At 38.2% G+C, this 14,728-nt stretch overlaps 1 long non-coding RNA gene across 1 annotated transcript in view; it reads right to left on the bottom strand.

The window, feature by feature from the left end:
• LOC118012494 overlaps positions 1-14,728 on the bottom strand; it is a 69,678-nt gene that overhangs the window by 36,002 nt on the left and 18,948 nt on the right. Inside the window, exons 2-3 of the long non-coding RNA XR_004679725.1 lie at positions 12,561-12,796; positions 11,309-11,664 (exon numbers count right to left, since the gene is read on the bottom strand). This is a non-coding gene — a long non-coding RNA (uncharacterized LOC118012494). The remainder of the gene's footprint in view (positions 1-11,308; positions 11,665-12,560; positions 12,797-14,728) is intronic.

Raw genomic sequence — 14,728 nt, 5'->3', positions numbered from 1 at the left:
GAATATTTTTTTCTCTTGTTATTATCCTGGTGAAATTAAATCTCATTGTGCAGTGCTCATCTTCATAATTACCAGGTTGCTTTGAGAATTAGATATAAAAAGCCACCTCATATAAAGGTAGCAGCTGATTTTTCTAAATATTATATTTTTAAAATGATAAAAGCGGAATAACATTTCAAATGATCATTTTAATCATTATGATTGTTCTGTGTCAGCCCACCCACCTTTCCCAACACACTAATTTACAGGCATTGAGGCAGGATACCTACAGGCACATCTCCTCAGGCCCTAAAACCATCTAGATTTGTACAGTAATAGGATCCTCATGAACATGTACCTGAGTTTCTGGAAGAAGTCCAGAAACTGAGAGCATGGAAACTATGAGTCTTAAGGGGTATAGTAGGCTAAATAATTGCCTGCAAAGATATTCACACCCTTATCATCCGGAACCTGTGAATATATTACCTTACATGGTGAATAGCACTTTGCAGATGTGATTAAGGTTATGGACGCTGAGGTGGGGATACTATCCTGGATTATGCAGGGGGGCCCAATCTAACTACATGAAAAGCAGAGGACCCTGCCTGGGTATTGTTCACCAGAGAGAGAGATATGATGATAGAAAAGAACCAGAAAAAATGGCAACATGAGAAGGACTCAACCTGCTGTTGTTGGCTTTGAAGACCAAAAGTGTCATGAGCAAAGAATATTTTATTGAGCATATTCCAAAATTTTTCCAGGATCTATAGATACAATAATATAGATATGAAAATCCCTGCTCTCACACAACTTGCATTCTAGAATTGGAGTAAGACCAAAAAATAAACAAGAAAAAATGCAGATAGAGATAAGAGTGATGTAGATAAAAAAGCCTGAAGTGACAGAGAAGTGATCCTTAGACCAAATGTCAAGGAAGACCTCTCTGAGGAGATGACTTTCAAGTTGAGAAAGAATGGTAAGTGTAATGGCCCTAAAGTGGGAGTAAAAAACAAAGGGACAGGCAAATGGTAAAAAGACAGTAAAAAGAGATGAGATCAGTATAGTGGGCAGGAGTCAGACCATAATGTAAGACATTTTAAACAGGGTGAAGAGTTTGGATTTGATTCTAAGTATGATGCAAAGTCTTTGGAGGGTTTGGAACATGGTGCAGATACATAGGAAGATGGTCTGATGGACATCTTTAGGAGTTTATTTCAACTAACGTGTGGAAAATGGATGGTAGAGGTGGGAAGGACAGGTATTGCCTGAGAGAGACCACTTGGGAAGCTATTGTTGTTCAAGTAAAAGATCATGATGATTAGACATGTTTGGGATATGTTTTAAAGGTAGAATTTATAGAACTTGAAAATTAATTGGATGCCAGGTGTGAGCAACAGAATATTGATAAGTTGTATAAGCTGGCTATGGGTGGTGCTCTTTACTGAGATGGGAAAGCTCAAGAGAAGCCAGTTTAGATGAAAATGTTGAGAGAATCACTAGTAGCATGATGTTCATACTAAATTTGAGATGCCTAAAAGATATCTAAGTGATGATAGTAAGCAGACAGTGGAATATGCCTATCTGGGCATACATATTTATGAATTATTTCCAAATAGTTTGTATGTAAAGCAATGAGACTTGATGAGGTCAACTAAGGAGAGAGTGGGTAAATGGACATGAGAAATGACTTAAGAAGGAGCCTTAGAGCACTCTTTCATTTAGAAAACCAGGGAATGCAAAGAAACCCAAGAAGAAAGTTTTTTAAGAAAAAGAGTATATGATGAACAGTGTCCAAAGCTGCTGTGGAAGCAAGTGAGAGATGATAAGACCAGTGAGAAAAGGGACTATTGGCCTGGCCATCTGCAGGTCACTGATGACACTCACAACAAGTGTGTTCTTGGAGGAGTCTAGAACTGAAGTCATCCTGAAATGGGCTGAAGAAAGGATGGAAGAAAATAGAGACAACAACTGCACAGAACAATTTCAGGAAGTTTAGTTGGGAAGGAGAGTGAGAAATACTTACTAAAGAGGCGATATGAGAGCATATATGTGTCCTTTAGGGAATAAATCATGGGTAAGAGAGAAAATGATGATGTAGAGTAGAGAGAACAAAACAAAAGTGGCTCCTACACCTGATATGACAAGAGGGGATGAGATGCAGAACAAACCTAGAAAGAATGCCTCAGGCACAGATAAGGGTGTTTATCCATACTCACGGAAGACAGGTACAAAATATGGGTACAGATGCATATAAATGAGTAGATTTGGAAGTGAGATGATAAAGTAGCTACCATCTGATTATACTCATTTATCAGAAGCACACCCCTCATCTTGCACCTTCAGACTCACAAGGAGAGACAAGAGGGTATACATGCTGTGTCCCCTGGAAAGGGAGTCAGCCTGAATTTGAACATTAGAGATGATCTCCTCAGAGGGCAAACTCAGAAGTATGGATAATAATGGATAAGGGAGATTTCCCTGGAGAGCTGCCATGTTGCCTAACCAAACAACTGACTCTACAGGCAGAGCAGGGCATCTTTGCTATTCCTATCCAGAAGGGGTTGATGTTTGCTATGAATTAGTGACTGATGTGTAATTCTTATTCTCTCTTGTGCTGATCACTTTTTTTTTAAAGCCCTGAGATGGCTGAAATCATGAGAAGTCACATCTGGCTCTGACGGAGAGAAGTACACATCACCTACTACAGAAGGTAAGAAAGTCTAGTCTCTCACTCTGTGGTGTGTTTCAGGTATCCTGAGGAAACTTCAGATGGAACTTGAGCATCTAGCTACCCTCCCTCTAGCAATCTTTTCTTCCTTCTTAGGAGAACAGAGAACAGAAATATATTGCAATATTTTGGTAAGCAAAGTATGACAATCAAGGTCACTGTGCTTTTCCTTTAAGATATGTTCACAGTTGTTCCGAGAAGAATAAGTTACACATGAACATCTTCCACATGTGCCCTTTCATTTCCAAATAACATAAAGGAAGATTATATTGCTTTTTTACATGAGCAAAAGTCTCCTGAGTTGTTGTTGTTTTTTGTTTGTTTGTTTTTTAAGTCCCCTGAGTTTTTACTACCTACCTAGGTAGTATATACCTAGGCTACAGTCTTGCCAGAGAGTTGAAATAAAAAGTCTTACAACAACAGTAGCCTATAGGAACCTGGAAAAACCTAGAGCAGAGACAACCACTGTGTCATCATTAGGAATCCAAATACCAAAGACTCCTACCAGTTCTGGAGCCCAGCATGCTTCAGATAAATTGAAGTTTACCATCACCACACAGAGAAATGACAGCGGTGTTAGCAACATACAGGTATCATTCGGACATTCACATAGCAAAGAGAGAGCCTATGAACCTCATGGCCAGTCTCTGGTGTCCTCTGCTATCTGGTTTCCTAAAATTCCCACTTATTTGATTAAAAGAATCAAAATACAATGTAGTCCAAGGAAATCTACCCTATACATTGGCTTAGCCACCAATGAGACTTAAATACTAAGAGCCCTCTGAAAGAGATCATTTTTCACTGTATCACACACATTTCAAAATATTTATAGCCTATTAATTGGGCAATATAGAATTTTTAAATAACTAGCAATGGTTGTTCAGAATGGATGCTCTGAAACAAGAGACTATGGATGAATTAAGCCCCCTCTAATGGGTGTCACTAAGGAAGAAAATGTGTAGGAAAAGAAATTAGAATTTTCATTTTTTATTTTTAAATCTGATACATTTCAGTGTAATTTCAATATAATTTTAGTGTGTGTGAGTGTATATATATGTGTATATACATATATATATATTTTAAAGATGTATTTATTTATTTGGGGGTGAGGGAGAGAGAGAGAGAATCCAAGCCGACTCCCCGCTGAGCACAGAGCCTGAAGCACAGCTCAATCCCAGGACCCCAAGATCATGACCTGAGCCAAAATCAAGAATTTGATGCTTAACCGACTGAGTCACCCAGGTGCCCCAATTTTAATGTAATATATATTTTTAAATTTAAAAATATATTAGTATAAAAATAGATGTAATATGTATATGAGTTTAATATGTATGTTAAATTTTACTTTTTTAAAAAGATTTATTTATTTATTTTAGAGAGAGTAAGAGGGCGCATGTGAGTTGGGGAAGGAGCAGAGAGAGAAAAATCTTTAAGCAGACTCTCTGCTGAGCACGGAGCCCTAGGCAGGGCCCAATCCCTGGACGCATGAGATCATGACCTGAGACAAAACCTAGAGTTGTCCATTTAACTGACTGAGCCACCCAGGCACCCTGAAATTAATTTTTTTTTAAATAGCTGGTGTATACAATCAAAAAAATTTGAGAGAACTTTTCTGTAGACTGCTGAAGTATGAATTGAGATCACTTTCTATATAATACTACTAGTACTCATAATGATAATAAATAAATTGTAATCACATAAAAATAATTATATAAATTCAGCACTTACTATGTGCATTGCTCTGTTTTTGAGAATTAATATGTGTTCCTTACAACAACCCAGTAAGTAGGTGTTTTTCCATAGTATGAATACAGGCAATGATGCCTACAGTTTAAATAATTTGTCCAGGGAAATAGCTCCCAGTGGAAGAAGTCAGGGCTTTCCACCCTGTCATTAAGGAACAGAACGGAAGAGACAGGTATAGGTAATCATGGCAAGATGCTTCATGCTGATGAACCTCCTGAGTGTCTTCTTGAAGCCAGTTTGATAATTTCAAGCCACTCTTGAGCTTGAGCTGCTGTAAGAAATGGAATCTAAAAATCACAGATCTGAAGCTAATGGCCCAGGAGTAAGCTCTAATATCTGGCATCTAAACTGATACCCATTTTTCTTCTCTTGACTCATTTTCAATTTCAAAAATCTCTTATTAAGTGGTAAGCAGATCAGCTCTGTTTAACAATCTCCCAAAACAAATGAATTAAATGGTAATTCAATTTAACCAATAAACATGAATGCGAGGAAGAAATGAGTATGAAATAATCTTGTGGATTTTGCAGACACTTGGCCTTTTACCTCAATTCTCCTTAAAATACCGACTAAGATTTTAGATGTTGGTTTAGACCACATCTCTGAGAAACCTTCTTGACTTCGCAAGCCAGAGATGAATTACTGTTCCTTCTTTTGTGCTACCCGGCCTTCCAACACTTTGTTTGCCATGACTCATACAACACTGAGATATAATTGCCAGTTACTTGTCTGTCATCTATACTAAACTGTTAGTTTGTTGACTGCAGGGATAGGTTATTGTTCATTGCTATATCTTCAGTGTTTCCATAGCCTCTAGTATATAGCATAAGCACAATAAATTCAGATGATCTGATAAATAAATACATATAAATTGATGAAGAAATACCAAGTTTTTAAATTGACCAACAGGTTAAAAGAAGGCAGATTAAATATGGTGCAGGCAATCAGTGAAGTACGGGCACCAAAAATGTGAGAAAGGTACTGCTTCAGCAAATTCTTCCAGACTTTTGCAACCAGAAACATCTAGAAAGAAACTACTCAGTTTCAGCATATATGTAAGTTGGGGATTCATTTGGCCTTAATGATTGCTGGTCATTTATAGAAATTCCAAACAAATAAGTTGTGCTAGTGAAGGGGAGAGAATATGTCACCCCAAAATATGCCACTTAGACCAGTTGATTATTTTGAATTAAAGGTACCTGAGAAATAGCCAATGCAAAAAGGACACTGACGTGCCTTCTCCCTCCCTGAAAGCAGGAGCTAACTCTCCCATGTGAGGGTACCCTCCATGTCCCAGGAGGGTAGAAGTCATCCTTATCACCAGAGATAGGGAATTTAGTGCCCAGAAGGCTCTATAAACAAGCACTGTTACTTCTTCACCAGTTTATTACCCTAAACTAAACCTCTTGGTCTTGTCAATTCTTTTTTTTTTTTTTTTTCTTGTCAATTCTTTATAAATTTATTTTTTCTTTGTCTAAATGGTATAAAAGCCTCCAGCTTTGGTTACTTCTTTGAGTCTATTTTTATGAGGCTTCCATACATACAAAATTAAATTTATTTCTCTCCTATTAGTCTATCTTACAGCAATTTAATTATTGCACCAGCCCAGGAACCTAGAAGGGAAAAGAAAATTTTTTGCTGCCCCACACTAGTGGTCTGAAAAGACAGCTGAATACAGACCTGAGGTCTTCTGGTTTCACATAAACCATCCTATAATTGGGGTTCACACAATATCCTATTTCTTGTGTGTGTTTAATTCAAACATGAAGATCCCAAGATAGACTGGGGGGAAAACAATCAGTTCTTGACACCCTTCGCCTTGAAATCATAACTCATCCACGGTCCAATGGTCACTCTCGACACAAGATGTACCTTTTCCCTCCTTCTCTCAATCCCCAAAGATTAAAGGCATCGCTCCCAGTCAGAAAGTTTCCACTAGAACTCTTCAAATCTCCTCCAACTTCAGAATGACCAATTGTAGCTCAGGTACTTGAGGAAAACCTAAAGAGGCAGTAATCTCAAATTGTTAATTAGTGTCACATGGCAGGAGGTGATGAAGAGCCAGCAAAAGTAGAACAGTAGTGAGTGGGTAATAGAATAGTTTTGAAGCCTTCCCACTCTGTTCACCTAGTAATTTAACACACTATGATAGGATCTTATCGAGAATGATTTTACAAATCTGCTTTCTATTTGTTTGTGTTGTAATCCTGTACCTCCTGGGTCATTTTAAGGATTCTTAATTTTAAGTTTTGAGAAGCTGGGCAAATGGTTTTACATGGAAAACAGTGTCAGGTCTCATTGTACTTAAACTGCCCATCATTAGTGTGGTCCCTAATAGGGTTTAAACTCCTAGACTTTGATAATCATTTGTGTTTAAACTGCTTTTCTAAGGAGGCAGTCATTTCTGTGTGGCTAAATGTCCTGGAGGTCCTCTCATGACTAATACAGAAGTCATAATAACATAAGTCTACATGCTGATCTCTAATATAGACAAATGCCTTTGTCCATATTGGATATAGTGAGAGATTTCTCTAACCTGGTGAAAACATAGGCTTTCATAAAATACAAAGTTTCTGGGACTCCTCTAGGAATGCACAGAAGCTCAAGCTAATCAAATCAATGGGCTAAAAGCAAAAGTACTTAACCATTAAGTTAGAAAATCTTAGCAAAGTAAAAATGAAACTGTGTTTAACACTGGACAGGGACAACAAAAATTAAGATTTTTAAATTCTTTGGAGAAAGAAATGGTAAGGACAGGAAATGTACATCTATCATTGTTAGTGAGAGAATGGAATTGGGTGGAAGAGTAAGAAACAAATGAATTCTCACTTGGGTGATATTCTGTGCGGTGATCTAAGCAGTGTGATAGGCTTATCCCCCAATTGAACTAGGGTAATGAGAAGCTGTCTTAAAGACTAGATTGGAAGCAGTGTCAGAACACAACAGGGTATCTCTACTAAAAGCACTACTAGGGAGGACTAGAAAAGAAATCAGAAGACTTGGGTTTTGCTGTTGCTGGTGACATTTCCTAGCTTGGGAGTCCTTGTGTCCTTGTGAAGGTTATTCAAGGTATTTTACACCTTTTGTTATAAAATCGGTTTCCAAACTTGGTTGTCCAAGGGAAGCATATTATTTGTATGGATTCTGGAGAATAGCATGATATTTAGTAAAAGGGAAGATCAGGAATAACCACCACCAATAATAATGATAACTTTAACATTTACCAACAGCACTCTATGTGTCAGAAGCCTCAGGAGGGTGCTACATGTTCCCGCCCTCATTTAATCTGCACAACATCACAGTGATGTAGGCTCCGCAGGGCAGGACCACTTTATGCAGGATTAGGTCCTAAAATTAGCGCTTAACTATTTACTAAATAACATAAAAACAACTAGAAAACCCCTAGAGGTAAATGTGGGTTGGATGGATAATTCTAAAGAGTCTCTGCTTTCCTAAAGAGTTTGTTTGTTTCTGCCTTAGTATTAAGTCTCAATGACCTTAATACACATGATTTAAACTAATTACATAGTAAAATCCCAGGAGAAGAATTAAAATACTTAGTGTAACCCCAGGGAAAGGATGAATTATAAAAAGCAGTACACTCAAATGGAGCACGGGATAACTCCTCCTGTATTTTACATTTTAGGAAATTCAAGCTAGAGAAGATAAATATATTCTCCAAGGTCAAGAAAGTAGTAAGTGGTAGAGCTGAGATTTAAACCAGAGCCCTCTGGTACCACCAATATGCAATTCACAAGGCCAGTGGAGGTAACATTATGTACACATTTCTAAAAGATACAATTTCCTTTGTTAGCAAAGAGTCTAAAAACAGCCTATTTATAAAACAGAGAATAATTATATGTATTTAAGCTGAAACTTAAACAGAGAAAAATGTACACAGCGGGGAAGGAACATTGGTAAATTCATCAATACCCCAGAAGGATAATTGGGTAGATTTATATAAAAAACAACAACTATGCTTTGATGAGTAAGTGAAAATAGCAACTAATTTCAATGTACAGAGTTTTAAAATGCTAAAATTTTATGGTATTTGTGAAAAAGATTATGATTCAATGACAGATCTCAATAAAGCCTCAAGAATTTTGTACAAAAGACACTGAAATGTAACTCCTCAATTATCTTTTCCACTAGACAGTCACCCACATTCTCTAACCAAAGCATTTTTCTGCTTCAAATGGAAATTAGTTTTCCCCTTTGCTGAGAGGTCCAGAATGGAGCCAAAGCCTAAATCATCAACTCTTTGGGTAACTTGACTGGGTGGGATCACACAAACTTCCCCAGAACTGGCATAGACTTCTTTTCATTTTAAAAAATAATATAATTTAGGGGTGCCTGGGTGGCTCAGTCGGTTAAGCATCTGCCTTCGGCTCAAGTCATTATCCCAGGGTCCAGGGATCCAGCCCTACATCCAGCTCCTTGCTCAGCAGGGAGCCTGCTTCTCCCTCTCCAGCTCCCCCTGCTTGTGCTCTCTCTCTAGCTCTCTGTCAAAAAAATAAATAAATCTTTAAAAATAATAACAATCGGGGCACCTGGGTGGCTCAGTTGGTTGGGCAACTGCCTTCGGCTCAGGACATGATCCTGGAGTCCCGGGATCGAGTCCCACATCGGGCTCCCTGCTCAGCAGGGAGTCTGCTTCTCCCTCTGACCCTCCCCCCTCTCATGCTCTCTCTATCTCATTCTCTCTCTCAAATAAATAAAATCTTTAAAAAAATAAAAAAATAATAACAATCGGGCGCCTGGGTGGCTCACTTGGTTAAGTGTCTGCCTTCAGCTCAGGTCATGATCCCTGGGTCCTGGGATTGAGTCCTGCATCAGGCTCCTTGCTCAGCGGGGAGCCTGCTTCTCCCTCTGCCTGCCACTCCCCCTGCTTGTGCTCTCTCTCTGACAAATAAATAAATAAAACCTTAAAAAATAATAATAAAAATTAAAAAAAATAAAAATAGTAATAATCATTTAATGAAGGATAGTTGGGAGAAAGGCAGGCAGGGACAGGGGGCCCCTGCCCTAAGAGGAAACCACCCTTAAAAGGATTTTACACTACCCTGGAAGGAGCCCTCTACCCTTTCCCACGTGATAGGTAGATAACAAAAACTTGATTGGGTGACAGGCACATGGAGGGTTAATCAGATTAAATCAGCCCACCAACAAGCCTGTAAAAACCCCTAGACTTAGAAACTCCAGTGGGAATCCTCTTGGGTCTCCTCCCTCTTCGGGAGCTTTGTACTCTCAATAAACTTTGCTTTAGTATCACTCAATAAACTTTGTTTTGCTGCCCACCACTCTTCATTCATCTGGTCTACCTCTTTATTCTTCAAAGCAGTGTGACCAAGAATGGTGGGTACTAAAGGAAAAGAAATCCTGTAACATAATTTATTTTTGCTTTATCCTTTTTTCTGATTAATTACTAACCATCATGGCTGGGGACATTTCTGCTTTTAAGTATTATATATTTAGTAAATCCTCCCAGAATCTGGATTTAAATTTACTGCTTCCTTTCTGTTTCAAAGAACAAACATCTCTGCTTCTCACAAAGATCATCCCATCTACTTGTCACATGGACACCATCCCTTTGGTGCTTTTCAAGGATTTTACTCCTGAAATTACTTTCTTTGTGTTCTCCTTAGTTGCTTATGATATTGTCAGGAACATACAAAAAGTTCTATCAACCAATTTTTTAAAAACCCTTCCTTGAGACCAAATATTCCTATTAGTTCTCCATTTCTCAGCCCCCAATTTGCAGCAACAGTTGGAAAACTCATGGTCAGTATTTATTGTGTTTTTCATTATATATATATATATATATATATATATATACACATACATATATATATATATATACACACACACACACATATATATATATAAATTCATTATATATAAATAATTGGGAGCATATACATATATATATACACATATATACATATATATGTATATAACTGGGAGCAATTTTAAACTAATAAAAAAATTTGCAAAAACAGTACAAAGAACTCCCAAATCTTCCTTAGCTAGCTTCCCCAATTGTTTATATTTTATCACATTTGTTCCATCTCTCTCTCGCTGTCTGTGAATACATATAACATACATTCCATTATCATTTTTTTTTTCCTGGTCAACTTATGGGCAACTTGTAGCTATGGTGCCACTTCCTCCTTAAATACTGCAGTGTGTGTTTTCCAAAATCAGGACATTCTCCAACAAAACTGCCACACAACCATCCAAAACAGGAAATCTACATTGATTGATTACTTTTAAATCTGAAATCCATTTATTTTTCCAACTATCTCAGTCAAGTTTCTTTCCCCTTTGCTCCGTGATGACATCCAGGGTCATGTTTTCATTTAGTTCTGATGTCACTTTAAATCTAGAACAGTTCTTTAACCTTTCCCTGCCTTTTATGTCTTTGGTGTTTAAAGAGTAAGGATCTTTCATTCCATAGAATGGCACTCAGCCTGAGTTTCCCCAAGTGCAGATGAGGGTTATGCATTCTTCCCCAGGTTCATACAAAGAATACGAGAGAAATGAAGTTATATCGTTCTCAGGGCATCAGGACAATCCTTCCCACGAGACGTGATGTAAGCCTTCATAAGTTGATGTCTGCCAAGTTTTGCCACCTTAAAATCACTTTCCCCTTTATAAATGATAAGTATTTTGTGGAAAGATACATCTATGCCTGTATCCCGCTATAAGGGCTTTGTAGTGCATCAACTTGGCTAGGCTGAACTACACTTTCCAGAATGTTTGTGATTATGCTGGGCCATATACAGTTCCTGTGGGTCACTTAGAGAGTAGAAGTGAAGCAATAGCCATTCTGTACTCTCACACCTTGTCACTTACCTATTGGCTTTCCTCACTGCTGTGTGGCAGCCAGGTCTACAACTTCTCCCTGGTTCCCTTTTCAGTTTCTCTGACGCTTGGGCAGGGGTGAAGGGTTCTGACTTCCGCAGGACACACACGCTATCAACTAACTCAGGTTTCAGGCCATCATCATGGTCTGCAGCTTCTGCTCATGTTCCAGCTATTCTTGCTTCCCTTGTGCTCCAACTTCTTTACATCCATTTTTCCCTTTCTTACTGGACATGAAACTCCAGACATAAAACGTCTCAGTGTGATGCTGGAGTTTGCAGGGCCTGAGACAGCAGCCTGCATAACCTGTTTAACTGGTTTCCACAATTGTAGAAGGCCAAATCTTCCTGCAAGTGTATGAGATAGATAGATATAGTATAAATATGCATTATAATTACCATAATTATAAATTATATGTAATAAATACATAATATAAATGATATAATATGTAAATATACAATATGGTATTTATAAATATATATTTAAAATTATATGTAAAATATGTATCATATGTCTATAAGTCATATATATTTCATATATATACATATATATTATTTCTTGATGGCTCTGCTTCTCTGCTTGAACCATGACTGATCTGGTGCCCCACATCAAGTCTCCCCCCGGCAGCCTTAGCATCCTTTCATACCTTCCACTTGAGTCAGTCATGACTATGATATTTATCAAATGCTGAGTCTTCTATATCCAAGATTCCTTCTAAATGTATTAGCATTCTGCTCTAAGGAAGAATTTTCCCTTCTCCCTAATTTATTATCTTTTCACTTACTCATATTTTATGGACCTATGAATTGCTATTTCTTTTAATGGGTTGTAAATCATTAGTTTATAATTAATTTCAGTGTTCAAGTGGTCTTAGAGTTGGCCAGTGCGAGTCCCCTTTAGACTGGCCCCATGTCCCTTTTGACATATCCCCCCTCATTCGTTGAGTACTTCCTTCCTTTCTGGCACGAAAAGATATCTGTGCTCTTTTTGTTCTTTCTCTGACTTAGCCCCAGAATCAGCTATTTTCTTTTTTGGAGAGGATGGCAGGCACCAAGCCAAAAATCTTGAACTTCCTCTTGTTTTATACCTTTCTTTTGACCTGTCCATTATAAATCATGTATTAATTTTCTATTGCTATGTAACAGTTTACCACCAACTGAACAGTTTAAAGCAACACAATTCATTTTCTTTCATTTTCCATGGATCAGGGGTCCAGGCACTGGTTAGCCACTCAGGATCTTACCAGCAATGATCAAAGTGTCAGCTGTGCTATGATCTCATCCAAGGCATAGGGTTCTCTTCCAAGCTCATCAGGTTGTTGGTAGAATTCACAGACTTGTGGTTTAGGGCTAAGGTCCTCCATTAGATAGAGGTCATTCTCAGGGTCTAGAGGCCACTCTTGGGTCCCAGTCACATGGCCCTCTTACAACATGGCAGCTTACTTCTTCAAAGCCATCAGAAAAATTTTATTCCAGTTTGCTGTAAGGAAATCACAATCAACATGATGTAATTATGGGAGTTGACTATCCCATCATATTCACAGATCCTGTTCACATTCAAGGCAAGGAGATTATACAGGGCATGTATACCAGGGGGTAGAACCTTAGGGGCCATTTTAGAATTCTGTCTCTTACAAACCATCAGCAACTTCTAAGAATTCTACTTCTAATATATATCCAAATCTGGCCCCTTCTCTCTGTCCACTGCCACCATCCTAGCCCATGCCACCACCATCTTTCCTTTATTCTGATGGTCTGGTGGTCTCCTTTATTCCATTTTTGCACCGTATACCATCATCCAAGACTATCCAGAGTAACCTTTAAAAAGGTTGGAACAGTTGGAAAATGATGCTTGATGCTATTAATTTCACTTAAATCTTCAACAGTGTCCTATTACATTCAGAGCAAAATCCACACTTTTTCCCATAGCTTACAAGCCTCTGCTTTATCTGCCCCTGTCTACCTATTGCATCAACTTCCTTTTGTTCCCTGGACATCATGACCTTCCCCCTCCTATTTTTCATTTAAGCCAAAGTTGTTCCCTCCCTGCCTTTTCAGTTAACTCTGAACAAATTTCTTTGGCTATTTGCATCTCAGTACACATAATATCTTTTTAAGAAGCCTTTCCGATCCTGTAAATCAACATTTAAGTTCAGTCACTCTGAATTACGTCAGCCTATTCATTTTCTTCATAGTGTTCATCACCATCTGAAAGTGTATTGTCTATCTCTTTACTTGTATATTGTCTGACTGCCCCAAGTAGAATGCTAGCTCCATGAGGCCAGGGACCATGTCTATGCCAATCACTGGTATATCCCCAGTACCCAGTAGAGTACTGTGCTTTGTACTAAACAGGTGCTTGATACATACTATGAAATACATGAAATAATCAGAAATTTGTGAAGATGTTACCTTAAAGGACTCAGGCTCTGACGTCATTTTGTAATGTGAAAAACTATACATACATACATACATACATATATACAAACATATTCTCTTTTAAATTGTTTGTCTGAGAATAGGGTATTTAAGAATTAATATTAAATCATTCCATTTGTTAATGTTAAAAGCCCTCTTTTGGACCCTGGAAGGAAAGTGTCACTACAGAAACAACTTTTTCACTACTTCAACCATTAGCGGCATGATATTTTTGCAATAAACATCTGGCAATATTTTCCTACAGTGAATTTATATCCTGCTCCAGAAATTTATCACTATTAGCAACAATAATAAAAATCCTTGTTCCAGACACAGCACAAGTGGAATACTCCTTAACAACTTTGAATTAATGCTTCTGCCACCAACCACAAACATCCATATCCTTCCAAAGTAGTCCCTATCTAACTGGGAACATCTCAGTGCAAAAGTGCAGGACTCTTGCTTGCTGGCTCCAGAATGAGGTCACAGACTCAAGGCTCTTGCCCCAAGCTGGCACAAGGGGAAGGGACATGGGTAATTAAACTTGGATATGTTCTTTTTTTTTTCTTTAATGTTTTATTTATTTATTCATGAAAGTCAGAGAGAGAGAGGCAGAGGCAGAGGGAGAAGCAGGCTCCCTGCCTAGCAGGGAGCCCAATGCGGGACTCGATCCCAGGACCCCGGGATCATGACCTGAGCCGAAGGCAGATGCTTAACCATCTGAGCCACCCAGGTGCCCCAACTTGGATATGTTCTAAGAGAGTTCTACCTGAAGCAGCTTCTGGTCCTCCAAATAATTCCAGTATCCTCCAGGTCTTTTGAGGGTACAGTCCTTAAGAACCTAACTAAAAAAAGTGTGCACTGATGACATTTTCTGTGGTCAGTTTGCTAAGTTAAACTACTATATACAGTTTAAGACATTTAAGAGCCTCTGGCTGAAGGGCTAAAATGTAACAAGAATGCTTAGGAACCGTTTATATGCTTGATTTGTTTT

This window comes from Mirounga leonina, unplaced genomic scaffold (assembly GCF_011800145.1).
Source record: "Mirounga leonina isolate KUSES-001 unplaced genomic scaffold, KU_Mleo_1.0 Mir_151, whole genome shotgun sequence".
Taxonomy (NCBI): domain Eukaryota; kingdom Metazoa; phylum Chordata; class Mammalia; order Carnivora; family Phocidae; genus Mirounga; species Mirounga leonina.
The sequence above is the reverse complement of the archived record's forward strand: the minus strand, read 5'-3'. Positions and strand labels throughout refer to the sequence as shown.